Below are 26,340 nucleotides of genomic sequence, written 5' to 3'. Positions count from 1 at the left end.
GTGCTGACGCATGGTTCATTGTCAGCGTACAGGTTAGGATTAGGGTATGGCGTAGGCTAAGGTGTAAGGATGGTGGTAGTTTTCCGTTCTTGGCTATGGTTAGGGTTAGGGAACGGCAAGGTTTAGGGCACAGGTGAGTGTACGGAAACATGTTAGGGTCAGGGTACGTGCTGAAGCACGGGTCAGTGTCAGCGTAGGGATTAGGATTAGGGTACGGTGTAGGGTAAGGTGTAGGGTTGGTGGTAGGTTTCCATTCCGGGCTAGGGTTAGGGTTAGGGAACTGCAAGGTTTAGGGCACAGGTGAGGGTACGGAAACGTGTTAGGGTCAGGGTACATGCTGACGCACGTGTTAGGATTAGGGTACGGTGTAGGGTAACGTGTAGGGTTGGTGGTAGGATTCCATGCCGGCCTAGGGTTAGGCTTAGGGAACGGCAAGGTTTAGGGCACAGGTGAGGGTATGGAAACATGTTAGGGTCAGGGTATGTGCTGACGCATGGGTCATTGTCAGCGTACAGATTAGGATTATGGTACGGCGTAGGGTAAGGTGTAGGGATGGTGGTAGGTTTCTGTACCGGGCTAGTGTTAGGGTTAGGGAACGGCAAGCTTTAGGGCACAGGTGTGTGTACGGAAACATGTTAGGGTCAGGGTACGTGCTGACGCACGGGTCAGTGTCAGCGTACGGATTAGGATTAGGGTACGGCGTAGGGTAAGGTGTAGGGTTGGTGGTAGGTTTCCATTCCGGGCTAGGGTTAGGGTTAGGGAACTGCAAGGTTTAGGGCACAGGTGAGGGTACAGAAACGTGTTAGGGTCAGGGTACATGCTGACGCACGGGTTAGGATTAGGGTACGGCATAGGGTAACGTGTGGGGTTGGTGGTAGAATTCCTTGCCGGGCTAGGGTTAGGCTTAGGGAACAGCAAGGTTTAGGGCACAGGTGAGGGTACGGAAACGTGTTACGGTCTGGGTATGTGCTGACGCACGGGTCATTGTCAGCGTACAGATTAGGATTAGGGTACGGCGTAGGGTAAGGTTTAGGAATGGTGGTAGGTTTCCGTTCCGGGCTAGGGTTAGGGTTAGGGAACGGCAAGGTTTAGGGCACAGGTGAGTGTACGGAAACATGTTAGGGTCAGGGTACGTGCTGACGCACGGGTCAGTGTCAGCGTACGGATTAGGATTAAGGTACGGCGTAGGGTAAGGTGTAGGGATGGTGGTAGGTTTCCGTTCCGTGCTAGGGTTAGTGTTATGCAACGGCAAGGTTTAGGGCACAGGTGAGTGTACGGAAACATGTTAGGGTCAGGGTACATGCTGACACACGGGTTAGGATTAGGGTACGGTGTAGGGTAACATGTAGGATTGGTGGTAGGTTTCCGTGCTGGCCTAGGGTTAGGCTTAGGGAACGGCAAGGTTTAGGGCACAGGTGAGGGTACGGAAACGTGTTAGGGTCAGGGTATGTGCTGACGCACGGGTCATTGTCAGCGTACAGGTTAGGATTAGGGTACGGCGCAGGGCAAGTTGTAGGGATGGTGGTAGGTTTCCGTTACGGGCTAGGGTTAGGGTTAGGGAACGGCAAGGTTTAGGGCACAGGTGAGCGTACGGAAACATGTTAGGCTCAGGGTACGTGCTGACGCACGGGTCAGTGTCAGCGTACGGATTAGGATTAGGGTACGGCGTAGGGTAAGGTGTAGGGTTGGTGGTAGGTTTCCATTCCGGGCTAGGGTTAGGGTTAGGGAACTGCAAGGTTTAGGGCACAGGTGAGGGTACGGAAACGTGTTGGGGTCAGGGTACATGCTGACGCACGGGTTAGGATTAGGGTACGGCGTAGGGTAACGTGTGGGGTTGGTGGTAGAATTCCGTGCCGGGCTAGGGTTAGGCTTAGGGAACAGCAAGGTTTAGGGCACAGGTGAGGGTACGGAAACGTGTTACGGTCAGGGTATGTGCTGACGCACGGGTCATTGTCAGCGTACAGATTAGGATTAGGGTACGGCGTAGGGTAAGGTTTAGGAATGGTGGTAGGTTTCCGTTCCGGGCTAGGGTTAGGGTTAGGGAACAGCAAGGTTTAGGGCACAGGTGAGTGTACGGAAACATGTTAGGGTCAGGGTACGTGCTGACGCACGGGTCAGTGTCAGCGTACGGATTAGGATTAGGGTACGGTGTAGGGTAAGGTGTAGGGTTCGTGGTAGGTTTCCATTCCGGGCTAGGGTTAGGTTTAGGGAACTGCAAGGTTTAGGGCACAGGTGAGGGTACGGAAACGTGTTAGGGTCAGGGTACATGCTGACGCACGGGTTAGGATTAGGGTACGGCGTAGGGTAACGTGTAGGGTTGTTGGTAGAATTCCGTGCCGGCCTAGGGTTAGGCTTAGGGAACGGCAAGGTTTAGGGCACAGGTGAGGGTACGGAAACATGTTAGGGTCACGGTATGTGCTGACGCACGGGTCACTGTGAGCTTACAGGTTAGGAATATGGTACGGCATAGGGTAAGGTGTAGGGATGGTGGTAGGTTTCCGTTCCGGGCTAGGGTTAGGGTTAGGGAACGGCCAGGTTTAGGGCACAGTTGAGTGTACGGAAACATGTTAGGGTCAGGGTACGTGCTGATGCACGGGTCAGTGTCAGCATACGGATTAGGATTAGGGTATGGCGTAGGGTAAGGTCTTGGTTTTGTGGTAGGTTTCCATTCCTCGCTAGGGTTAGGGTTAGGGAACTGCAAGGTTTAGGGCACAGGTGAGGGTACGGAAACGTGTTAGGGTCAGGGTACATGCTGACGCACGGGTTAGGATTAGGGTACGGCGTAGGGTAACGTGTAGGGTTGGTGGTAGGATTCCGTGCTGGCCTAGGGTTAGGCTTAGGGAACGGCAAGGTTTAGGGCACAGGTGAGCGTACGGAAACATGTTAGGGTCAGGGTATGTGCTGACGCATGGGTCATTGTCAGCGTACAGATTAGGATTAGGGTACGGCGTAGGGTAAGGTGTAGGGATGGTGGTAGGTTTCCGTTCCGGGCTAGGGTTAGGGGTAGGGAACGGCAAGGTTTAGGGCACAGGTGAGCGTACGGAAACATGTTAGGGTCAGGGTATGTGCTGACGCACGGGTCAGTGTCAGCGTACGGATTAGGATTAGGGTACGGCGTAGGGTAAGGTGTAGGGTTGGTTGTAGGTTTCCATTCCGGGCTTGGGTTAGGGTTATGGAACTGCAAGGTTTAGGGCACAGGTGAGGGTACGGAAACGTGTTAGGGTCAGGGTACATGCTGACACACGGGTTAGGATTAGGGTACGGTGTAGGGTAACGTGTAGGGTTGGTGGTAGGTTTCCGTGCCGGCCTAGGGTTAGGCTTAGGGAACGGCAAGGTTTAGGGCACAGGTGAGGGTACGGAAACGTGTTAGGGTCAGGGTATGTGCTGACGCACGGGTCATTGTCAGCATACAGGTTAGGATTAGGGTACGGCGCAGGGCAAGGTGTAGGGATGGTGGTAGGTTTCCGTTCCGGGCTAGGGTTAGGGTTAGGGAACGGCAAGGTTTAGGGCACAGGTGAGCGTACGGAAACATGTTAGGGTCAGGGTACGTGCTGACGCACGGGTCAGTGTCAGCGTACGGATTAGGATTAGGGTACGGTGTAGGGTAATGTGTAGGGTTGGTGGTAGGTTTCCATTCCGGGCTAGGGTTAGGGTTAGGGAACTGCAAGGTTTAGGGCACAGGTGAGGGTATGGAAACGTGTTAGGGTCAGGTTACATGCTGACGCATGGGTTAGGATTAGGGTACGGCGTAGTGTAACGTGTGGGGTTGGTGGTAGAATTCCGTGCCGGGCTAGGGATAGGCTTAGGGAACGGCAAGGTTTAGGGCACAGGTGAGGGTACGGAAACGTGTTAGGGTCAGGGCATGTGCTGACGCATGGTTCATTGTCAGCGTACAGGTTAGGATTAGGGTATGGCGTAGGCTAAGGTGTAAGGATGGTGGTAGTTTTCCGTTCTTGGCTATGGTTAGGGTTAGGGAACGGCAAGGTTTAGGGCACAGGTGAGTGTACGGAAACATGTTAGGGTCAGGGTACGTGCTGAAGCACGGGTCAGTGTCAGCGTAGGGATTAGGATTAGGGTACGGTGTAGGGTAAGGTGTAGGGTTGGTGGTAGGTTTCCATTCCGGGCTAGGGTTAGGGTTAGGGAACTGCAAGGTTTAGGGCACAGGTGAGGGTACGGAAACGTGTTAGGGTCAGGGTACATGCTGACGCACGTGTTAGGATTAGGGTACGGTGTAGGGTAACGTGTAGGGTTGGTGGTAGGATTCCATGCCGGCCTAGGGTTAGGCTTAGGGAACGGCAAGGTTTAGGGCACAGGTGAGGGTATGGAAACATGTTAGGGTCAGGGTATGTGCTGACGCATGGGTCATTGTCAGCATACAGATTAGGATTATGGTACGGCGTAGGGTAAGGTGTAGGGATGGTGGTAGGTTTCTGTACCGGGCTAGTGTTAGGGTTAGGGAACGGCAAGCTTTAGGGCACAGGTGTGTGTACGGAAACATGTTAGGGTCAGGGTACGTGCTGACGCACGGGTCAGTGTCAGCGTACGGATTAGGATTAGGGTACGGCGTAGGGTAAGGTGTAGGGTTGGTGGTAGGTTTCCATTCCGGGCTAGGGTTAGGGTTAGGGAACTGCAAGGTTTAGGGCACAGGTGAGGGTACAGAAACGTGTTAGGGTCAGGGTACATGCTGACGCACGGGTTAGGATTAGGGTACGGCATAGGGTAACGTGTGGGGTTGGTGGTAGAATTCCTTGCCGGGCTAGGGTTAGGCTTAGGGAACAGCAAGGTTTAGGGCACAGGTGAGGGTACGGAAACGTGTTACGGTCTGGGTATGTGCTGACGCACGGGTCATTGTCAGCGTACAGATTAGGATTAGGGTACGGCGTAGGGTAAGGTTTAGGAATGGTGGTAGGTTTCCGTTCCGGGCTAGGGTTAGGGTTAGGGAACGGCAAGGTTTAGGGCACAGGTGAGTGTACGGAAACATGTTAGGGTCAGGGTACGTGCTGACGCACGGGTCAGTGTCAGCGTACGGATTAGGATTAAGGTACGGCGTAGGGTAAGGTGTAGGGATGGTGGTAGGTTTCCGTTCCGTGCTAGGGTTAGTGTTATGCAACGGCAAGGTTTAGGGCACAGGTGAGTGTACGGAAACATGTTAGGGTCAGGGTACATGCTGACACACTGGTTAGGATTAGGGTACGGTGTAGGGTAACATGTAGGATTGGTGGTAGGTTTCCGTGCTGGCCTAGGGTTAGGCTTAGGGAATGGCAAGGTTTAGGGCACAGGTGAGGGTACGGAAACGTGTTAGGGTCAGGGTATGTGCTGACGCACGGGTCATTGTCAGCGTACAGGTTAGGATTAGGGTACGGCGCAGGGCAAGTTGTAGGGATGGTGGTAGGTTTCCGTTACGGGCTAGGGTTAGGGTTAGGGAACGGCAAGGTTTAGGGCACAGGTGAGCGTACGGAAACATGTTAGGCTCAGGGTACGTGCTGACGCACGGGTCAGTGTCAGCGTACGGATTAGGATTAGGGTACGGCATAGGGTAAGGTGTAGGGTTGGTGGTAGGTTTCCATTCCGGGCTAGGGTTAGGGTTAGGGAACTGCAAGGTTTAGGGCACAGGTGAGGGTACGGAAACGTGTTGGGGTCAGGGTACATGCTGACGCACGGGTTAGGATTAGGGTACGGCGTACGGTAACGTGTGGGGTTGGTTGTAGAATTCCGTGCCGGGCTAGGGTTAGGCTTAGGGAACAGCAAGGTTTTGGGCACAGGTGAGGGTACGGAAACGTGTTACGGTCAGGGTATGTGCTGACGCACGGGTCATTGTCAGCGTACAGATTAGGATTAGGGTACGGCGTAGGGTAAGGTTTAGGAATGGTGGTAGGTTTCCGTTCCGGGCTAGGGTTAGGGTTAGGGAACAGCAAGGTTTAGGGCACAGGTGAGGGTACGGAAACATGTTAGGGTCAGGGTACGTGCTGACGCACGGGTCAGTGTCAGCGTACGGATTAGGATTAGGGTACGGTGTAGGGTAAGGTGTAGGGTTCGTGGTAGGTTTCCATTCCGGGCTAGGGTTAGGTTTAGGGAACTGCAAGGTTTAGGGCACAGGTGAGGGTACGGAAACGTGTTAGGGTCAGGGTACATGCTGACGCCCGGGGTAGGATTAGGGTACGGCGTAGGGTAACGTGTAGGGTTGTTGGTAGAATTCCGTGCCGGCCTAGGGTTAGGCTTAGGGAACGGCAAGGTTTAGGGCACAGGTGAGGGTACGGAAACATGTTAGGGTCACGGTATGTGCTGACGCACGGGTCACTGTGAGCTTACAGGTTAGGAATATGGTACGGCATAGGGTACGGTGTAGGGATGGTGGTAGGTTTCCGTTCCGGGCTAGGGTTAGGGTTAGGGAACGGCCAGGTTTAGGGCACAGTTGAGTGTACGGAAACATGTTAGGGTCAGGGTACGTGCTGATGCACGGGTCAGTGTCAGCATACGGATTAGGATTAGGGTATGGCGTAGGGTAAGGTCTAGGTTTTGTGGTAGGTTTCCATTCCTCGCTAGGGTTAGGGTTAGGGAACTGCAAGGTTTAGGGCACAGGTGAGGGTACGGAAACGTGTTAGGGTCAGGGTACATGCTGACGCACGGGTTAGGATTAGGGTACGGCGTAGGGTAACGTGTAGGGTTGGTGGTAGGATTCCGTGCTGGCCTAGGGTTAGGCTTAGGGAACGGCAAGGTTTAGGGCACAGGTGAGCGTACGGAAACATGTTAGGGTCAGGGTAAGTGCTGACGCATGGGTCATTGTCAGCGTACAGATTAGGATTAGGGTACGGCGTAGGGTAAGGTGTAGGGATGGTGGTAGGTTTCCGTTCCAGGCTAGGGTTAGGGGTAGTGAACGGCAAGGTTTAGGGCACAGGTGAGCGTACGGAAACATGTTAGGGTCAGGGTATGTGCTGACGCACGGGTCAGTGTCAGCGTACAGATTAGGATTAGGGTACGGCGTAGGGTAAGGTGTAGGGTTGGTTGTAGGTTTCCATTCCGGGCTTGGGTTAGGGTTATGGAACTGCAAGGTTTAGGGCACAGGTGAGGGTACGGAAACGTGTTAGGGTCAGGGTACATGCTGACACACGGGTTAGGATTAGGGTACGGTGTAGGGTAACGTGTAGGGTTGGTGGTAGGTTTCCGTGCCGTCCTAGGGTTAGGCTTAGGGAACGGCAAGGTTTAGGGCACAGGTGAGGGTACAGAAACGTGTTAGGGTCAGGGTATGTGCTGACGCACGGGTCATTGTCAGCGTACAGGTTAGGATTAGGGTACGGCGCAGGGCAAGGTGTAGGGATGGTGGTAGGTTTCCGTTCCGGGCTAGGGTTAGGGTTAGGGAACGGCAAGGTTTAGGGCACAGGTGAGCGTACGGAAACATGTTAGGGTCAGGGTACGTGCTGACGCACGGGTCAGTGTCAGCGTACGGATTAGGATTAGGGTACGGTGTAGGGTAATGTGTAGGGTTGGTGGTAGGTTTCCATTCCGGGCTAGGGTTAGGGTTAGGGAACTGCAAGGTTTAGGGCACAGGTGAGGGTATGGAAACGTGTTAGGGTCAGGTTACATGCTGACGCATGGGTTAGGATTAGGGTACGGCGTAGTGTAACGTGTGGGGTTGGTGGTAGAATTCCGTGCCGGGCTAGGGATAGGCTTAGGGAACGGCAAGGTTTAGGGCACAGGTGAGGGTACGGAAACGTGTTAGGGTCAGGGCATGTGCTGACGCATGGTTCATTGTCAGCGTACAGGTTAGGATTAGGGTATGGCGTAGGCTAAGGTGTAAGGATGGTGGTAGTTTTCCGTTCTTGGCTATGGTTAGGGTTAGGGAACGGCAAGGTTTAGGGCACAGGTGAGTGTACGGAAACATGTTAGGGTCAGGGTACGTGCTGAAGCACGGGTCAGTGTCAGCGTAGGGATTAGGATTAGGGTACGGTGTAGGGTAAGGTGTAGGGTTGGTGGTAGGTTTCCATTCCGGGCTAGGGTTAGGGTTAGGGAACTGCAAGGTTTAGGGCACAGGTGAGGGTACGGAAACGTGTTAGGGTCAGGGTACATGCTGACGCACGTGTTAGGATTAGGGTACGGTGTAGGGTAACGTGTAGGGTTGGTGGTAGGATTCCATGCCGGCCTAGGGTTAGGCTTAGGGAACGGCAAGGTTTAGGGCACAGGTGAGGGTATGGAAACATGTTAGGGTCAGGGTATGTGCTGACGCATGGGTCATTGTCAGCGTACAGATTAGGATTATGGTACGGCGTAGGGTAAGGTGTAGGGATGGTGGTAGGTTTCTGTACCGGGCTAGTGTTAGGGTTAGGGAACGGCAAGCTTTAGGGCACAGGTGTGTGTACGGAAACATGTTAGGGTCAGGGTACGTGCTGACGCACGGGTCAGTGTCAGCGTATGGATTAGGATTAGGGTACGGCGTAGGGTAAGGTGTAGGGTTGGTGGTAGGTTTCCATTCCGGGCTAGGGTTAGGGTTAGGGAACTGCAATGTTTAGGGCACAGGTGAGGGTACAGAAACGTGTTAGGGTCAGGGTACATGCTGACGCACGGGTTAGGATTAGGGTACGGCATAGGGTAACGTGTGGGGTTGGTGGTAGAATTCCTTGCCGGGCTAGGGTTAGGGTTAGGGAACAGCAAGGTTTAGGGCACAGGTGAGGGTACGGAAACGTGTTACGGTCTGGGTATGTGCTGACGCACGGGTCATTGTCAGCGTACAGATTAGGATTAGGGTACGGCGTAGGGTAAGGTTTAGGAATGGTGGTAGGTTTCCGTTCCGGGCTAGGGTTAGGGTTAGGGAACGGCAAGGTTTAGGGCACAGGTGAGTGTACGGAAACATGTTAGGGTCAGGGTACGTGCTGACGCACGGGTCAGTGTCAGCGTATGGATTAGGATTAAGGTACGGCGTAGGGTAAGGTGTAGGGATGGTGGTAGGTTTCCGTTCCGTGCTAGGGTTAGTGTTATGCAACGGCAAGGTTTAGGGCACAGGTGAGTGTACGGAAACATGTTAGGGTCAGGGTACATGCTGACACACGGGTTAGGATTAGGGTACGGTGTAGGGTAACATGTAGGATTGGTGGTAGGTTTCCGTGCTGGCCTAGGGTTAGGCTTAGGGAACGGCAAGGTTTAGGGCACAGGTGAGGGTACGGAAACGTGTTAGGGTCAGGGTATGTGCTGACGCACGGGTCATTGTCAGCGTACAGGTTAGGATTAGGGTACGGCGCAGGGCAAGTTGTAGGGATGGTGGTAGGTTTCCGTTACGGGCTAGGGTTAGGGTTAGGGAACGGCAAGGTTTAGGGCACAGGTGAGCGTACGGAAACATGTTAGGCTCAGGGTACGTGCTGACGCACGGGTCAGTGTCAGCGTACGGATTAGGATTAGGGTACGGCGTAGGGTAAGGTGTAGGGTTGGTGGTAGGTTTCCATTCCGGGCTAGGGTTAGGGTTAGGGAACTGCAAGGTTTAGGGCACAGGTGAGGGTACGGAAACGTGTTGGGGTCAGGGTACATGCTGACGCACGGGTTAGGATTAGGGTACGGCGTAGGGTAACGTGTGGGGTTGGTGGTAGAATTCCGTGCCGGGCTAGGGTTAGGCTTAGGGAACAGCAAGGTTTAGGGCACAGGTGAGGGTACGGAAACGTGTTACGGTCAGGGTATGTGCTGACGCACGGGTCATTGTCAGCGTACAGATTAGGATTAGGGTACGGCGTAGGGTAAGGTTTAGGAATGGTGGTAGGTTTCCGTTCCGGGCTAGGGTTAGGGTTAGGGAACAGCAAGGTTTAGGGCACAGGTGAGTGTACGGAAACATGTTAGGGTCAGGGTACGTGCTGACGCACGGGTCAGTGTCAGCGTACGGATTAGGATTAGGGTACGGTGTAGGGTAAGGTGTAGGGTTCGTGGTAGGTTTCCATTCCGGGCTAGGGTTAGGTTTAGGGAACTGCAAGGTTTAGGGCACAGGTGAGGGTACGGAAACGTGTTAGGGTCAGGGTACATGCTGACGCACGGGTTAGGATTAGGGTACGGCGTAGGGTAACGTGTAGGGTTGTTGGTAGAATTCCGTGCCGGCCTAGGGTTAGGCTTAGGGAACGGCAAGGTTTAGGGCACAGGTGAGGGTACGGAAACATGTTAGGGTCACGGTATGTGCTGACGCACGGGTCACTGTGAGCTTACAGGTTAGGAATATGGTACGGCATAGGGTAAGGTGTAGGGATGGTGGTAGGTTTCCGTTCCGGGCTAGGGTTAGGGTTAGGGAACGGCCAGGTTTAGGGCACAGTTGAGTGTACGGAAACATGTTAGGGTCAGGGTACGTGCTGATGCACGGGTCAGTGTCAGCATACGGATTAGGATTAGGGTATGGCGTAGGGTAAGGTCTAGGTTTTGTGGTAGGTTTCCATTCCTCGCTAGGGTTAGGGTTAGGGAACTGCAAGGTTTAGGGCACAGGTGAGGGTACGGAAACGTGTTAGGGTCAGGGTACATGCTGACGCACGGGTTAGGATTAGGGTACGGCGTAGGGTAACGTGTAGGGTTGGTGGTAGGATTCCGTGCTGGCCTAGGGTTAGGCTTAGGGAACGGCAAGGTTTAGGGCACAGGTGAGCGTACGGAAACATGTTAGGGTCAGGGTATGTGCTGACGCATGGGTCATTGTCAGCGTACAGATTAGGATTAGGGTACGGCGTAGGGTAAGGTGTAGGGATGGTGGTAGGTTTCCGTTCCAGGCTAGGGTTAGGGGTAGGGAACGGCAAGGTTTAGGGCACAGGTGAGCATACGGAAACATGTTAGGGTCAGGGTATGTGCTGACGCACGGGTCAGTGTCAGCGTACGGATTAGGTTTAGGGTACGGCGTAGGGTAAGTTGTAGGGTTGGTTGTAGGTTTCCATTCCGGGCTTGGGTTAGGGTTATGGAACTGCAAGGTTTAGGGCACAGGTGAGGGTACGGAAACGTGTTAGGGTCAGGGTACATGCTGACACACGGGTTAGGATTAGGGTACGGTGTAGGGTAACGTGTAGGGTTGGTGGTAGGTTTCCGTGCCGTCCTAGGGTTAGGCTTAGGGAACGGCAAGGTTTAGGGCACAGGTGAGGGTACGGAAACGTGTTAGGGTCAGGGTATGTGCTGACGCACGGGTCATTGTCAGCGTACAGGTTAGGATTAGGGTACGGCGCAGGGCAAGGTGTAGGGATGGTGGTAGGTTTCCGTTCCGGGCTAGGGTTAGGGTTAGGGAACGGCAAGGTTTAGGGCACAGGTGAGCGTACGGAAACATGTTAGGGTCAGGGTACGTGCTGACGCACGGGTCAGTGTCAGCGTACGGATTAGGATTAGGGTACGGTGTAGGGTAATGTGTAGGGTTGGTGGTAGGTTTCCATTCCGGGCTAGGGTTAGGGTTAGGGAACTGCAAGGTTTAGGGCACAGGTGAGGGTATGGAAACGTGTTAGGGTCAGGTTACATGCTGACGCATGGGTTAGGATTAGGGTACGGCGTAGTGTAACGTGTGGGGTTGGTGGTAGAATTCCGTGCCGGGCTAGGGATAGGCTTAGGGAACGGCAAGGTTTAGGGCACAGGTGAGGGTACGGAAACGTGTTAGGGTCAGGGCATGTGCTGACGCATGGTTCATTGTCAGCGTACAGGTTAGGATTAGGGTATGGCGTAGGCTAAGGTGTAAGGATGGTGGTAGTTTTCCGTTCTTGGCTATGGTTAGGGTTAGGGAACGGCAAGGTTTAGGGCACAGGTGAGTGTACGGAAACATGTTAGGGTCAGGGTACGTGCTGAAGCACGGGTCAGTGTCAGCGTAGGGATTAGGATTAGGGTACGGTGTAGGGTAAGGTGTAGGGTTGGTGGTAGGTTTCCATTCCGGGCTAGGGTTAGGGTTAGGGAACTGCAAGGTTTAGGGCACAGGTGAGGGTACGGAAACGTGTTAGGGTCAGGGTACATGCTGACGCACGTGTTAGGATTAGGGTACGGTGTAGGGTAACGTGTAGGGTTGGTGGTAGGATTCCATGCCGGCCTAGGGTTAGGCTTAGGGAACGGCAAGGTTTAGGGCACAGGTGAGGGTATGGAAACATGTTAGGGTCAGGGTATGTGCTGACGCATGGGTCATTGTCAGCGTACAGATTAGGATTATGGTACGGCGTAGGGTAAGGTGTAGGGATGGTGGTAGGTTTCTGTACCGGGCTAGTGTTAGGGTTAGGGAACGGCAAGCTTTAGGGCACAGGTGTGTGTACGGAAACATGTTAGGGTCAGGGTACGTGCTGACGCACGGGTCAGTGTCAGCGTACGGATTAGGATTAGGGTACGGCGTAGGGTAAGGTGTAGGGTTGGTGGTAGGTTTCCATTCCGGGCTAGGGTTAGGGTTAGGGAACTGCAATGTTTAGGGCACAGGTGAGGGTACAGAAACGTGTTAGGGTCAGGGTACATGCTGACGCACGGGTTAGGATTAGGGTACGGCATAGGGTAACGTGTGGGGTTGGTGGTAGAATTCCTTGCCGGGCTAGGGTTAGGGTTAGGGAACAGCAAGGTTTAGGGCACAGGTGAGGGTACGGAAACGTGTTACGGTCTGGGTATGTGCTGACGCACGGGTCATTGTCAACGTACAGATTAGGATTAGGGTACGGCGTAGGGTAAGGTTTAGGAATGGTGGTAGGTTTCCGTTCCGGGCTAGGGTTAGGGTTAGGGAACGGCAAGGTTTAGGGCACAGGTGAGTGTACGGAAACATGTTAGGGTCAGGGTACGTGCTGACGCACGGGTCAGTGTCAGCGTACGGATTAGGATTAAGGTACGGCGTAGGGTAAGGTGTAGGGATGGTGGTAGGTTTCCGTTCCGTGCTAGGGTTAGTGTTATGCAACGGCAAGGTTTAGGGCACAGGTGAGTGTACGGAAACATGTTAGGGTCAGGGTACATGCTGACACACGGGTTAGGATTAGGGTACGGTGTAGGGTAACATGTAGGTTTGGTGGTAGGTTTCCGTGCTGGCCTAGGGTTAGGCTTAGGGAACGGCAAGGTTTAGGGCACAGGTGAGGGTACGGAAACGTGTTAGGGTCAGGGTATGTGCTGACGCACGGGTCATTGTCAGCGTACAGATTAGGATTAGGGTACGGCGCAGGGCAAGTTGTAGGGATGGTGGTAGGTTTCCGTTACGGGCTAGGGTTAGGGTTAGGGAACGGCAAGGTTTAGGGCACAGGTGAGCGTACGGAAACATGTTAGGCTCAGGGTACGTGCTGACGCACGGGTCAGTGTCAGCGTACGGATTAGGATTAGGGTACGGCGTAGGGTAAGGTGTAGGGTTGGTGGTAGGTTTCCATTCCGGGCTAGGGTTAGGGTTAGGGAACTGCAAGGTTTAGGGCACAGGTGAGGGTACGGAAACGTGTTGGGGTCAGGGTACATGCTGACGCACGGGTTAGGATTAGGGTACGGCGTAGGGTAACGTGTGGGGTTGGTGGTAGAATTCCATGCCGGGCTAGGGTTAGGCTTAGGGAACAGCAAGGTTTAGGGCACAGGTGAGGGTACGGAAACGTGTTACGGTCAGGGTATGTGCTGACGCACGGGTCATTGTCAGCGTACAGATTAGGATTAGGGTACGGCGTAGGGTAAGGTTTAGGAATGGTGGTAGGTTTCCGTTCCGGGCTAGGGTTAGGGTTAGGGAACAGCAAGGTTTAGGGCACAGGTGAGTGTACGGAAACATGTTAGGGTCAGGGTACGTGCTGACGCACGGGTCAGTGTCAGCGTACGGATTAGGATTAGGGTACGGTGTAGGGTAAGGTGTAGGGTTCGTGGTAGGTTTCCATTCCGGGCTAGGGTTAGGTTTAGGGAACTGCAAGGTTTAGGGCACAGGTGAGGGTACGGAAACGTGTTAGGGTCAGGGTACATGCTGACGCACGGGTTAGGATTAGGGTACGGCGTAGGGTAACGTGTAGGGTTGGTGGTAGAATTCCGTGCCGGCCTAGGGTTAGGCTTAGGGAACGGCAAGGTTTAGGGCACAGGTGAGGGTACGGAAACATGTTAGGGTCACGGTATGTGCTGACGCACGGGTCACTGTGAGCTTACAGGTTAGGAATATGGTACGGCATAGGGTAAGGTGTAGGGATGGTGGTAGGTTTCCGTTCCGGGCTAGGGTTAGGGTTAGGGAACGGCCTGGTTTAGGGCACAGTTGAGTGTACGGAAACATGTTAGGGTCAGGGTACGTGCTGATGCACGGGTCAGTGTCAGCATACGGATTAGGATTAGGGTATGGCGTAGGGTAAGGTCTAGGTTTTGTGGTAGGTTTCCATTCCTCGCTAGGGTTAGGGTTAGGGAACTGCAAGGTTTAGGGCACAGGTGAGGGTACGGAAACGTGTTAGGGTCAGGGTACATGCTGACGCACGGGTTAGGATTAGGGTACGGCGTAGGGTAACGTGTAGGGTTGGTGGTAGGATTCCGTGCTGGCCTAGGGTTAGGCTTAGGGAACGGCAAGGTTTAGGGCACAGGTGAGGGTACGGAAACATGTTAGGGTCAGGGTATGTGCTGACGCATGGGTCAGTGTCAGCGTACGGATTAGGATTAGGGTACGGCGTAGGGTAAGGTGTAGGGATGGTGGTAGGTTTCCGTTCCGTGCTAGGGTTAGTGTTATGCAACGGCAAGGTTTAGGGCACAGGTGAGTGTACGGAAACATGTTAGGGTCAGGGTACGTGGTGACGCACGGGTCAGTGTCAGCGTACGGATTAGGATTAGGGTATGGCGTAGGGTAAGGTATAGGGTTGGTGGTAGGTTTCCATTCCGGGCTAGGGTTAGGGTTATGGAACTGCAAGGTTTAGGGCACAGGTGAGGGTACGGAAACGTGTTAGGGTCAGGGTACATGCTGACACACGGGTTAGGATTAGGGTACGGTGTAGGGTAACGTTTAGGGTTGGTGGTAGGATTCCGTGCCGGCCTAGGGTTAGGCTTAGGGAACGGCAAGGTTTAGGGCACGGGTGAGGGTACGGAAACGTGTTAGGGTCAGGGTATGTGCTGACACATGGGTCAATGTCAGCATACGGATTAGGATTAGGGTATGGCGTAGGGTAAGGTGTAGGTTTTGTGGTAGGTTTCCATTCCTCGCTAAGGTTAGGCTTAGGGAACGGCAAGGTTTAGGGCACAGGTGAGGGTACGGAAACGTGTTACGGTCAGGGTATGTGCTGACGCACGGGTCATTGTCAGCGTACTGGTTAGGATTAGGGTACGGAGCAGTGTAAGGTGTAGGGATGGTGGTAGCTTTCCGTTCTGGGCTAGGGTTAGGGTTAGGGAACGGCAAGGTTTAGGGCACAGGTGAGCGTACGGAAACATGTTACAGTCAGGGTACGTGCTGACGCACGGGTCAGTGTGAGCGTACGGATTAGGATTAGGGTACGGTGTAGGGTAAGGTGTAGGGTTGGTGGTAGGTTTCCATTCCGGGCTAGGGTTAGGGTTAGGGAACTGCAAGGTTTAGGGCACAGGTGAGGGTACGGAAACGTGTTAGGGTCAGGTTACATGCTGACGCACGGGTTAGGATTAGGGTACGGCGTAGTGTAACGTGTGGGGTTGGTGGTAGAATTCCGTGCCGGGCTAGTGTTAGGCTTAGGGAACGGCAACGTTTAGGGCACAGGTGAGGGTACGGAAACGTGTTACGGTCAGGGTATGTGCTGACGCACGGGTCATTATCAGTGTACAGATTAGGATTAGGGTACGGCGTAGGGTAAGGTGTAGGGATGGTGGTAGGTTTCCGTTCCGGGCTAGGGTTAGGGTTAGGGAACGGCAAGGTTTAGGACACAGGTGAGTGTACGGAAACATGTTAGGGTCAGGGTACGTGCTGGCGCACGGGTCCGTGTCAGCGTACGGATTAGGATTAGGGTATGGCGTAGGGTAAGGTGTAGGTTTTGTGGTAGGTTTCCATTCCACGCTAGGGTTAGTGTTAGGGAACGGCAAGGTTTCGGACACAGGTGAGGGTACGGAAACGTGTTAGGGTCAGGGTACTTGCTGACGCACGGGTTATTGTCAGCGTACGGAGTAGGATTAGGGTACGGCGTAGCGTAAGGTGTAGGGTTGGTGGTAGGTTTCCGTTCCGGGCTAGGGCTAGGGTTAGGGAACTGCAAGGTTTAGGGCACCGGTGAGGGTACGGAAACGTGTTAGGGTCAGGGTAAATGCTGACGCACGGGTTAGGATTAGGGTACGGCGTAGGGTAACGTGTAGGGTTGTTGGTAGAATTCCGTGCCGGCCTAGAGTTAGGCTTAGAGAATGGCAAGGTTTAGGGTACAGGTGAGGGTACAGAAACATGTTAGGGTCAGGGTATGTGCTGACGCACGGGTCACTGTGAGCTTACCGGTTAGGATTATGGTACGGCATAGGGTAAGGTGTAGGGATGGTGGTAGGTTTCCGTTTCGGGCTAGGGTTAGGGTTAGGGAACGGCCAGGTTTAGGGAACAGTTGAGTGTACGGAAACATATTAGGGTCAGGGTACGTGCTGACGCACGGGTCAGTGTCAGCATACGGATTAGGATTAGGGTATGGCGTAGGGTAAGGTGTAGGTTTTGTGGTAGTTTTCCATTCCTCGCTAGGGTTAGGGTTAGGGAACTGCAAGGTTTAGGGGACAGGTGAGGGTACGGAAACGTGTTAGGGTCAGGGTACATGCTGACGCACGGGTTAGGATTAGGGTATGGCGTAGGGTAACGTGTAGGGTTGGTGGTAGGATTCCGTGCTAGCCTAGGGTTAGGCTTAGGGAACGGCAAGGTTTAGGGCACAGGTGAGGGTACGGAAACATGTTAGGGTCAGGGTATGTGCTGACGCATGCGTCATTGTCAGCGTACAGATTAGGATTAGGGTACAGCGTAGGGTAAGGTGTAGAGATGGTGGTAGGTTTCCGTTCCGGGCTAGGGTTAGGGGTAGTGAACGGCAAGGTTTAGGGCACAGGTGAGCGTACGGAAACATGTTAGGGTCAGGGTATGTGCTGACGCACGGGTCAGTGTCAGCGTACGGATTAGGATTAGGGTATGGCGTAGGATAAGGTGTAGGGTTGGTGGTAGGTTTCCATTCCGGGCTAGGGTTAGGGTTAGGGAACTGCAAGGTTTAGGTCACAGGTGAGGGTACGGAAACGTGTTAGGGTCAGGGTACATGCTGACACACGGGTTAGGATTATGGTACGGCGTAGTGTAACGTGTGGGGCTGGTGGTAGAATTCCGTGCCGGGCTAGGGTTAGGCTTAGGGAACGGCAAGGTTTAGGGCACAGGTGAGGGTACGGAAACGTGTTAGGGTCAGGGCATGTGCTGATGCACGGTTCATTGTCAGCGTACAGGTTAGGATTAGGGTATGGCGTAGGCTAAGGTGTAGGGATGGTGGTAGTTTTCCGTTCTTGGCTAGGGTTAGGGTTAGGGAACGGCAAGGTTTAGGGCACAGGTGAGTGTACGGAAACATGTTAGGGTCAGGGTACGTGCTGACGCACGGGTCAGTGTCAGCGTACGGATTAGGATTAGGGTACGGTGTAGGGTAAGGTGTAGGGTTGGTGGTAGGTTTCCATTCCGGGCTAGGGTTAGGGTTAGGGAACTGCAAGGTTTACGGCACCGGTGAGGGTACGGAAACGTGTTAGTGTCAGGGTAAATGCTGACGCACGGGTTAGGATTAGGGTACGGCGTAGGGTAACGTGTAGGGTTGGTGGTAGAATTCCGTGCCGGCCTAGGGTTAGGCTTAGGGAACGGCAAGGTTTAGGGCACAGGTGAGGGTACGGAAACGTGTTAGGGTCAGGTTACATGCTGACGCACGGGTTAGGATTAGGGTACGGTGTAGGGTAACATGTAGGATTGGTGGTAGGTTTCCGTGCTGGCCTAGGGTTAGGCTTAGGGAACGGCAAGCTTTAGGGCACAGGTGAGGGTACGGAAACGTGTTAGGGTCAGGGTATGTGCTGACGCACGGGTCATTGTCAGCGTACAGGTTAGGATTAGGGTACGGCGCAGGGCAAGTTGTAGGGATGGTGGTAGGTTTCCGTTACGGGCTAGAGTTAGGGTTAGGGAACGGCAAGGTTTAGGGCACAGGTGAGCGTACGGAAACATGTTAGGCTCAGGGTACGTGCTGACGCATGGGTCAGTGTCAGTGTACGGATTAGGATTAGGGTACGGCGTAGGGTAAGGTGTAGGGTTGGTGGTAGGTTTCCATTCCGGGCTAGGGTTAGGGTTAGGGAACTGCAAGGTTTAGGGCACAGGTGAGGGTACGGAAACTTGTTAGGGTCAGGGTAAATGCTGACGCACGGGTTAGGATTAGGGTACGGCGTAGGGTAACGTGTAGGGTTGTTGGTAGAATTCCGTGCCGGCCTAGAGTTAGGCTTAGAGAATGGCAAGGTTTAGGGTACAGGTGAGGGTACAGAAACATGTTAGGGTCAGGGTATGTGCTGACGCACGGGTCACTGTGAGCTTACAGGTTAGGATTATGGTACGGCATAGGGTAAGGTGTAGGGATGGTGGTAGGTTTCCGTTTCGGGCTAGGGTTAGGGTTAGGGAACGGCCAGGTTTAGGGAACAGTTGAGTGTACGGAAACATATTAGGGTCAGGGTACGTGCTGACGCACGGGTCAGTGTCAGCATACGGATTAGGATTAGGGTATGGCGTAGGGTAAGGTGTAGGTTTTGTGGTAGTTTTCCATTCCTCGCTAGGGTTAGGGTTAGGGAACTGCAAGGTTTAGGGGACAGGTGAGGGTACGGAAACGTGTTAGGGTCAGGGTACATGCTGACGCACGGGTTAGGATTAGGGTATGGCGTAGGGTAACGTGTAGGGTTGGTGGTAGGATTCCGTGCTAGCCTAGGGTTAGGCTTAGGGAACGGCAAGGTTTAGGGCACAGGTGAGGGTACGGAAACATGTTAGGGTCAGGGTATGTGCTGACGCATGGGTCATTGTCAGCGTACAGATTAGGATTAGGGTACAGCGTAGGGTAAGGTGTAGAGATGGTGGTAGGTTTCCGTTCCGGGCTAGGGTTAGGGGTAGTGAACGGCAAGGTTTAGGGCACAGGTGAGCGTACGGAAACATGTTAGGGTCAGGGTATGTGCTGACGCACGGGTCAGTGTCAGCGTACGGATTAGGATTAGGGTATGGCGTAGGATAAGGTGTAGGGTTGGTGGTAGGTTTCCATTCCGGGCTAGGGTTAGGGTTAGGGAACTGCAAGGTTTAGGTCACAGGTGAGGGTACGGAAACGTGTTAGGGTCAGGGTACATGCTGACACACGGGTTAGGATTATGGTACGGCGTAGTGTAACGTGTGGGGCTGGTGGTAGAATTCCGTGCCGGGCAAGGGTTAGGCTTAGGGAACGGCAAGGTTTACGGCACAGGTGAGGGTACGGAAACGTGTTAGGGTCAGGGCATGTGCTGATGCACGGTTCATTGTCAGCGTACAGGTTAGGATTAGGGTATGGCGTAGGCTAAGGTGTAGGGATGGTGGTAGTTTTCCGTTCTTGGCTAGGGTTAGGGTTAGGGAACGGCAAGGTTTAGGGCACAGGTGAGTGTACGGAAACATGTTAGGGTCAGGGTACGTGCTGAAGCACGGGTCAGTGTCAGCGTACGGATTAGGATTAGGGTACGGTGTAGGGTAAGGTGTAGGGTTGGTGGTAGGTTTCCATTCCGGGCTAGGGTTAGGGTTAGGGAACTGCAAGGTTTACGGCACCGGTGAGGGTACGGAAACGTGTTAGTGTCAGGGTAAATGCTGACGCACGGGTTAGGATTAGGGTACGGCGTAGGGTAACGTGTAGGGTTGGTGGTAGAATTCCGTGCCGGCCTAGGGTTAGGCTTAGGGAACGGCAAGGTTTAGGGCACAGGTGAGGGTACGGAAACGTGTTAGGGTCAGGTTACATGCTGACGCACGGGTTAGGATTAGGGTACGGTGTAGGGTAACATGTAGGATTGGTGGTAGGTTTCCGTGCTGGCCTAGGGTTAGGCTTAGGGAACGGCAAGCTTTAGGGCACAGGTGAGGGTACGGAAACGTGTTAGGGTCAGGGTATGTGCTGACGCACGGGTCATTGTCAGCGTACAGGTTAGGATTAGGGTACGGCGCAGGGCAAGGTGTAGGGATGGTGGTAGGTTTCCGTTCCGGGCTAGGGTTAGGGTTAGGGAACGGCAAGGTTTAGGGCACAGGTGAGAGTATGGAAACATGTTAGGGTCAGGGTACGTGCTGACGCACGGGTCAGTGTCAGCGTACGGATTAGGATTAGGGTACGGTGTAGGGTAATGTGTAGGGTTGGTGGTAGGTTTCCATTCCGGGCTAGGGTTAGGGTTAGGGAACTGCAAGGTTTAGGGCACAGGTGAGGGTATGGAAACGTGTTAGGGTCAGGTTACATGCTGACGCATGGGTTAGGATTAGGGTACGGCGTAGTGTAACGTGTGGGGTTGGTGGTAGAATTCCGTGCCGGGCTAGGGATAGGCTTAGGGAACGGCAAGGTTTAGGGCACAGGTGAGGGTACGGAAACGTGTTAGGGTCAGGGCATGTGCTGACACATGGTTCATTGTCAGCGTACAGGTTAGGATTAGGGTATGGCGTAGGCTAAGGTGTAAGGATGGTGGTAGTTTTCCGTTCTTGGCTATGGTTAGGGTTAGGGAACGGCAAGGTTTAGGGCACAGGTGAGTGTACGGAAACATGTTAGGGTCAGGGTACGTGCTGAAGCACGGGTCAGTGTCAGCGTACGGATTAGGATTAGGGTACGGTGTAGGGTAAGGTGTAGGGTTGGTGGTAGGTTTCCATTCCGGGCTAGGGTTAGGGTTAGGGGACTGCAAGGTTTAGGGCACAGGTGAGGGTACGGAAACGTGTTAGGGTCAGGGTACATGCTGACGCACGTGTTAGGATTAGGGTACAGTGTAGGGTAACGTGTAGGGTTGGTGGTAGGATTCCATGCCGGCCTAGGGTTAGGCTTAGGGAACGGCAAGGTTTAGGGCACAGGTGAGGGTATGGAAACATGTTAGGGTCAGGGTATGTGCTGACGCATGGGTCATTGTCAGCGTACAGATTAGCATTAGGGTACGGCGTAGGGTAAGGTGTAGGGATGGTGGTAGGTTTCTGTACCGGGCTAGTGTTAGGGTTAGGGAACGGCAAGCTTTAGGGCACAGGTGTGTGTACGGAAACATGTTAGGGTCAGGGTACGTGCTGACGCACGGGTCAGTGTCAGCGTACGGATTAGGATTAGGGTACGGCGTAGGGTAAGGTGTAGGGTTGGTGGTAGGTTTCCATTCCGGGCTAGGGTTAGGGTTAGGGAACTGCAAGGTTTAGGGCACAGGTGAGGGTACAGAAACGTGTTAGGGTCAGGGTATGTGCTGACGCACGGGTCATTGTCAGCGTACAGATTAGGATTAGGGTACGGCGTAGGGTAAGGTTTAGGAATGGTGGTAGGTTTCCGTTCCGGGCTAGGGTTAGGGTTAGGGAACGGCAAGGTTTAGGGCACAGGTGAGTGTACGGAAACATGTTAGGGTCAGGGTACGTGCTGACGCACGGGTCAGTGTCAGCGTACGGATTAGGATTAAGGTACGGCGTAGGGTAAGGTGTAGGGATGGTGGTAGGTTTCCGTTCCGTGCTAGGGTTAGTGTTATGCAACGGCAAAGTTTAGGGCACAGGTGAGTGTACGGAAACATGTTAGGGTCAGGGTACATGCTGACACACGGGTTAGGATTAGGGTACGGTGTAGGGTAACATGTAGGATTGGTGGTAGGTTTCCGTGCTGGCCTAGGGTTAGGCTTAGGGAACGGCAAGGTTTAGGGCACAGGTGAGGGTACGGAAACGTGTTAGGGTCAGGGTATGTGCTGACGCACGGGTCATTGTCAGCGTATGGATTAGGATTAGGGTACGGCGCAGGGCAAGTTGTAGGGATGGTGGTAGGTTTCCGTTACGGGCTAGGGTTAGGGTTAGGGAACGGCAAGGTTTAGGGCACAGGTGAGCGTACGGAAACATGTTAGGCTCAGGGTACGTGCTGACGCACGGGTCAGTGTCAGCGTACGGATTAGGATTAGGGTACGGCGTAGGGTAAGGTGTAGGGTTGGTGGTAGGTTTCCATTCCGGGCTAGGGTTAGGGTTAGGGAACTGCAAGGTTTAGGGCACAGGTGAGGGTACGGAAACGTGTTGGGGTCAGGGTACATGCTGACGCACGGGTTAGGATTAGGGTACGGCGTAGGGTAACGTGTGGGGTTGGTGGTAGAATTCCATGCCGGGCTAGGGTTAGGCTTAGGGAACAGCAAGGTTTAGGGCACAGGTGAGGGTACGGAAACGTGTTACGGTCAGGGTATGTGCTGACGCACGGGTCATTGTCAGCGTACAGATTAGGATTAGGGTACGGCGTAGGGTAAGGTTTAGGAATGGTGGTAGGTTTCCGTTCCGGGCTAGGGTTAGGGTTAGGGAACAGCAAGGTTTAGGGCACAGGTGAGTGTACGGAAACATGTTAGGGTCAGGGTACGTGCTGACGCACGGGTCAGTGTCAGCGTACGGATTAGGATTAGGGTACGGTGTAGGGTAAGGTGTAGGGTTCGTGGTAGGTTTCCATTCCGGGCTAGGGTTAGGTTTAGGGAACTGCAAGGTTTAGGGCACAGGTGAGGGTACGGAAACGTGTTAGGGTCAGGGTACATGCTGACGCACGGGTTAGGATTAGGGTACGGCGTAGGGTAACGTGTAGGGTTGGTGGTAGAATTCCGTGCCGGCCTAGGGTTAGGCTTAGGGAACGGCAAGGTTTAGGGCACAGGTGAGGGTACGGAAACATGTTAGGGTCACGGTATGTGCTGACGCACGGGTCACTGTGAGCTTACAGGTTAGGAATATGGTACGGCATAGGGTAAGGTGTAGGGATGGTGGTAGGTTTCCGTTCCGGGCTAGGGTTAGGGTTAGGGAACGGCCTGGTTTAGGGCACAGTTGAGTGTACGGAAACATGTTAGGGTCAGGGTACGTGCTGATGCACGGGTCAGTGTCAGCATACGGATTAGGATTAGGGTATGGCGTAGGGTAAGGTCTAGGTTTTGTGGTAGGTTTCCATTCCTCGCTAGGGTTAGGGTTAGGGAACTGCAAGGTTTAGGGCACAGGTGAGGGTACGGAAACGTGTTAGGGTCAGGGTACATGCTGACGCACGGGTTAGGATTAGGGTACGGCGTAGGGTAACGTGTAGGGTTGGTGGTAGGATTCCGTGCTGGCCTAGGGTTAGGCTTAGGGAACGGCAAGGTTTAGGGCACAGGTGAGGGTACGGAAACATGTTAGGGTCAGGGTATGTGCTGACGCATGGGTCAGTGTCAGCGTACGGATTAGGATTAGGGTACGGCGTAGGGTAAGGTTTAGGAATGGTGGTAGGTTTCCGTTCCGGGCTAGGGTTAGGGTTAGGGAACAGCAAGGTTTAGGGCACAGGTGAGTGTACGGAAACATGTTAGGGTCAGGGTACGTGCTGACGCACGGGTTAGGATTAGGGTACGGCGTAGGGTAACGTGTGGGGTTGGTGGTAGAATTCCGTGCCGGGCTAGGGTTAGGCTTAGGGAACAGCAAGGTTTAGGGCACAGGTGAGGGTACGGAAACGTGTTAGGGTCAGGGTATGTGCTGACGCACGGGTCATTGTCAGCGTACAGGTTAGGATTAGGGTACGGCGTAGGGTAAGGTGTAGGGTTGGTTGTAGGTTTCCATTCCGGGCTTGGGTTAGGGTTATGGAACTGCAAGGTTTAGGGCACAGGTGAGGGTACGGAAACGTGTTAGGGTCAGGGTACATGCTGACACACGGGTTAGGATTAGGGTACGGTGTAGGGTAACGTGTAGGGTTGGTGGTAGGTTTCCGTGCCGGCCTAGGGTTAGGCTTAGGGAACGGCAAGGTTTAGGGCACAGGTGAGGGTACGGAAACGTGTTAGGGTCAGGGTATGTGCTGACGCACGGGTCATTGTCAGCGTACAGGTTAGGATTAGGGTACGGCGCAGGGCAAGGTGTAGGGATGGTGGTAGGTTTCCGTTCCGGGCTAGGGTTAGGGTTAGGGAACGGCAAGGTTTAGGGCACAGGTGAGCGTACGGAAACATGTTAGGGTCAGGGTACGTGCTGACGCACGGGTCAGTGTCAGCGTACGGATTAGGATTAGGGTACGGTGTAGGGTAATGTGTAGGGTTGGTGGTAGGTTTCCATTCCGGGCTAGGGTTAGGGTTAGGGAACTGCAAGGTTTAGGGCACAGGTGAGGGTATGGAAACGTGTTAGGGTCAGGTTACATGCTGACGCATGGGTTAGGATTAGGGTACGGCGTAGTGTAACGTGTGGGGTTGGTGGTAGAATTCCGTGCCGGGCTAGGGATAGGCTTAGGGAACGGCAAGGTTTAGGGCACAGGTGAGGGTACGGAAACGTGTTAGGGTCAGGGCATGTGCTGACGCATGGTTCATTGTCAGCGTACAGGTTAGGATTAGGGTATGGCGTAGGCTAAGGTGTAAGGATGGTGGTAGTTTTCCGTTCTTGGCTATGGTTAGGGTTAGGGAACGGCAAGGTTTAGGGCACAGGTGAGTGTACGGAAACATGTTAGGGTCAGGGTACGTGCTGAAGCACGGGTCAGTGTCAGCGTAGGGATTAGGATTAGGGTACGGTGTAGGGTAAGGTGTAGGGTTGGTGGTAGGTTTCCATTCCGGGCTAGGGTTAGGGTTAGGGAACTGCAAGGTTTAGGGCACAGGTGAGGGTACGGAAACGTGTTAGGGTCAGGGTACATGCTGACGCACGTGTTAGGATTAGGGTACGGTGTAGGGTAACGTGTAGGGTTGGTGGTAGTATTCCATGCCGGCCTAGGGTTAGGCTTAGGGAACGGCAAGGTTTAGGGCACAGGTGAGGGTATGGAAACATGTTAGGGTCAGGGTATGTGCTGACGCATGGGTCATTGTCAGCGTACAGATTAGGATTATGGTACGGCGTAGGGTAAGGTGTAGGGATGGTGGTAGGTTTCTGTACCGGGCTAGTGTTAGGGTTAGGGAACGGCAAGCTTTAGGGCACAGGTGTGTGTACGGAAACATGTTAGGGTCAGGGTACGTGCTGACGCACGGGTCAGTGTCAGCGTACGGATTAGGATTAGGGTACAGCGTAGGGTAAGGTGTAGGGTTGGTGGTAGGTTTCCATTCCGGGCTAGGGTTAGGGTTAGGGAACTGCAAGGTTTAGGGCACAGGTGAGGGTACAGAAACGTGTTAGGGTCAGGGTACATGCTGACGCACGGGTTAGGATTAGGGTACGGCATAGGGTAACGTGTGGGGTTGGTGGTAGAATTCCTTGCCGGGCTAGGGTTAGGCTTAGGGAACAGCAAGGTTTAGGGCACAGGTGAGGGTACGGAAACGTGTTACGGTCTGGGTATGTGCTGACGCACGGGTCATTGTCAGCGTACAGATTAGGATTAGGGTACGGCGTAGGGTAAGGTTTAGGAATGGTGGTAGGTTTCCGTTCCGGGCTAGGGTTAGGGTTAGGGAACGGCAAGGTTTAGGGCACAGGTGAGTGTACGGAAACATGTTAGGGTCAGGGTACGTGCTGACGCACGGGTCAGTGTCAGCGTACGGATTAGGATTAAGGTACGGCGTAGGGTAAGGTGTAGGGATGGTGGTAGGTTTCCGTTCCGTGCTAGGGTTAGTGTTATGCAACGGCAAGGTTTAGGGCACAGGTGAGTGTACGGAAACATGTTAGGGTCAGGGTACATGCTGACACACTGGTTAGGATTAGGGTACGGTGTAGGGTAACATGTAGGATTGGTGGTAGGTTTCCGTGCTGGCCTAGGGTTAGGCTTAGGGAATGGCAAGGTTTAGGGCACAGGTGAGGGTACGGAAACGTGTTAGGGTCAGGGTATGTGCTGACGCACGGGTCATTGTCAGCGTACAGGTTAGGATTAGGGTACGGCGCAGGGCAAGTTGTAGGGATGGTGGTAGGTTTCCGTTACGGGCTAGGGTTAGGGTTAGGGAACGGCAAGGTTTAGGGCACAGGTGAGCGTACGGAAACATGTTAGGCTCAGGGTACGTGCTGACGCACGGGTCAGTGTCAGCGTACGGATTAGGATTAGGGTACGGCGTAGGGTAAGGTGTAGGGTTGGTGGTAGGTTTCCATTCCGGGCTAGGGTTAGGGTTAGGGAACTGCAAGGTTTAGGGCACAGGTGAGGGTACGGAAACGTGTTGGGGTCAGGGTACATGCTGACGCACGGGTTAGGATTAGGGTACGGCGTACGGTAACGTGTGGGGTTGGTTGTAGAATTCCGTGCCGGGCTAGGGTTAGGCTTAGGGAACAGCAAGGTTTTGGGCACAGGTGAGGGTACGGAAACGTGTTACGGTCAGGGTATGTGCTGACGCACGGGTCATTGTCAGCGTACAGATTAGGATTAGGGTACGGCGTAGGGTAAGGTTTAGGAATGGTGGTAGGTTTCCGTTCCGGGCTAGGGTTAGGGTTAG

Source organism: Mesoplodon densirostris, chromosome 10, assembly GCF_025265405.1.
Source record: "Mesoplodon densirostris isolate mMesDen1 chromosome 10, mMesDen1 primary haplotype, whole genome shotgun sequence".
Lineage (NCBI taxonomy): Eukaryota > Metazoa > Chordata > Mammalia > Artiodactyla > Ziphiidae > Mesoplodon > Mesoplodon densirostris.
Note: the sequence above shows the minus strand (reverse complement) of the source record.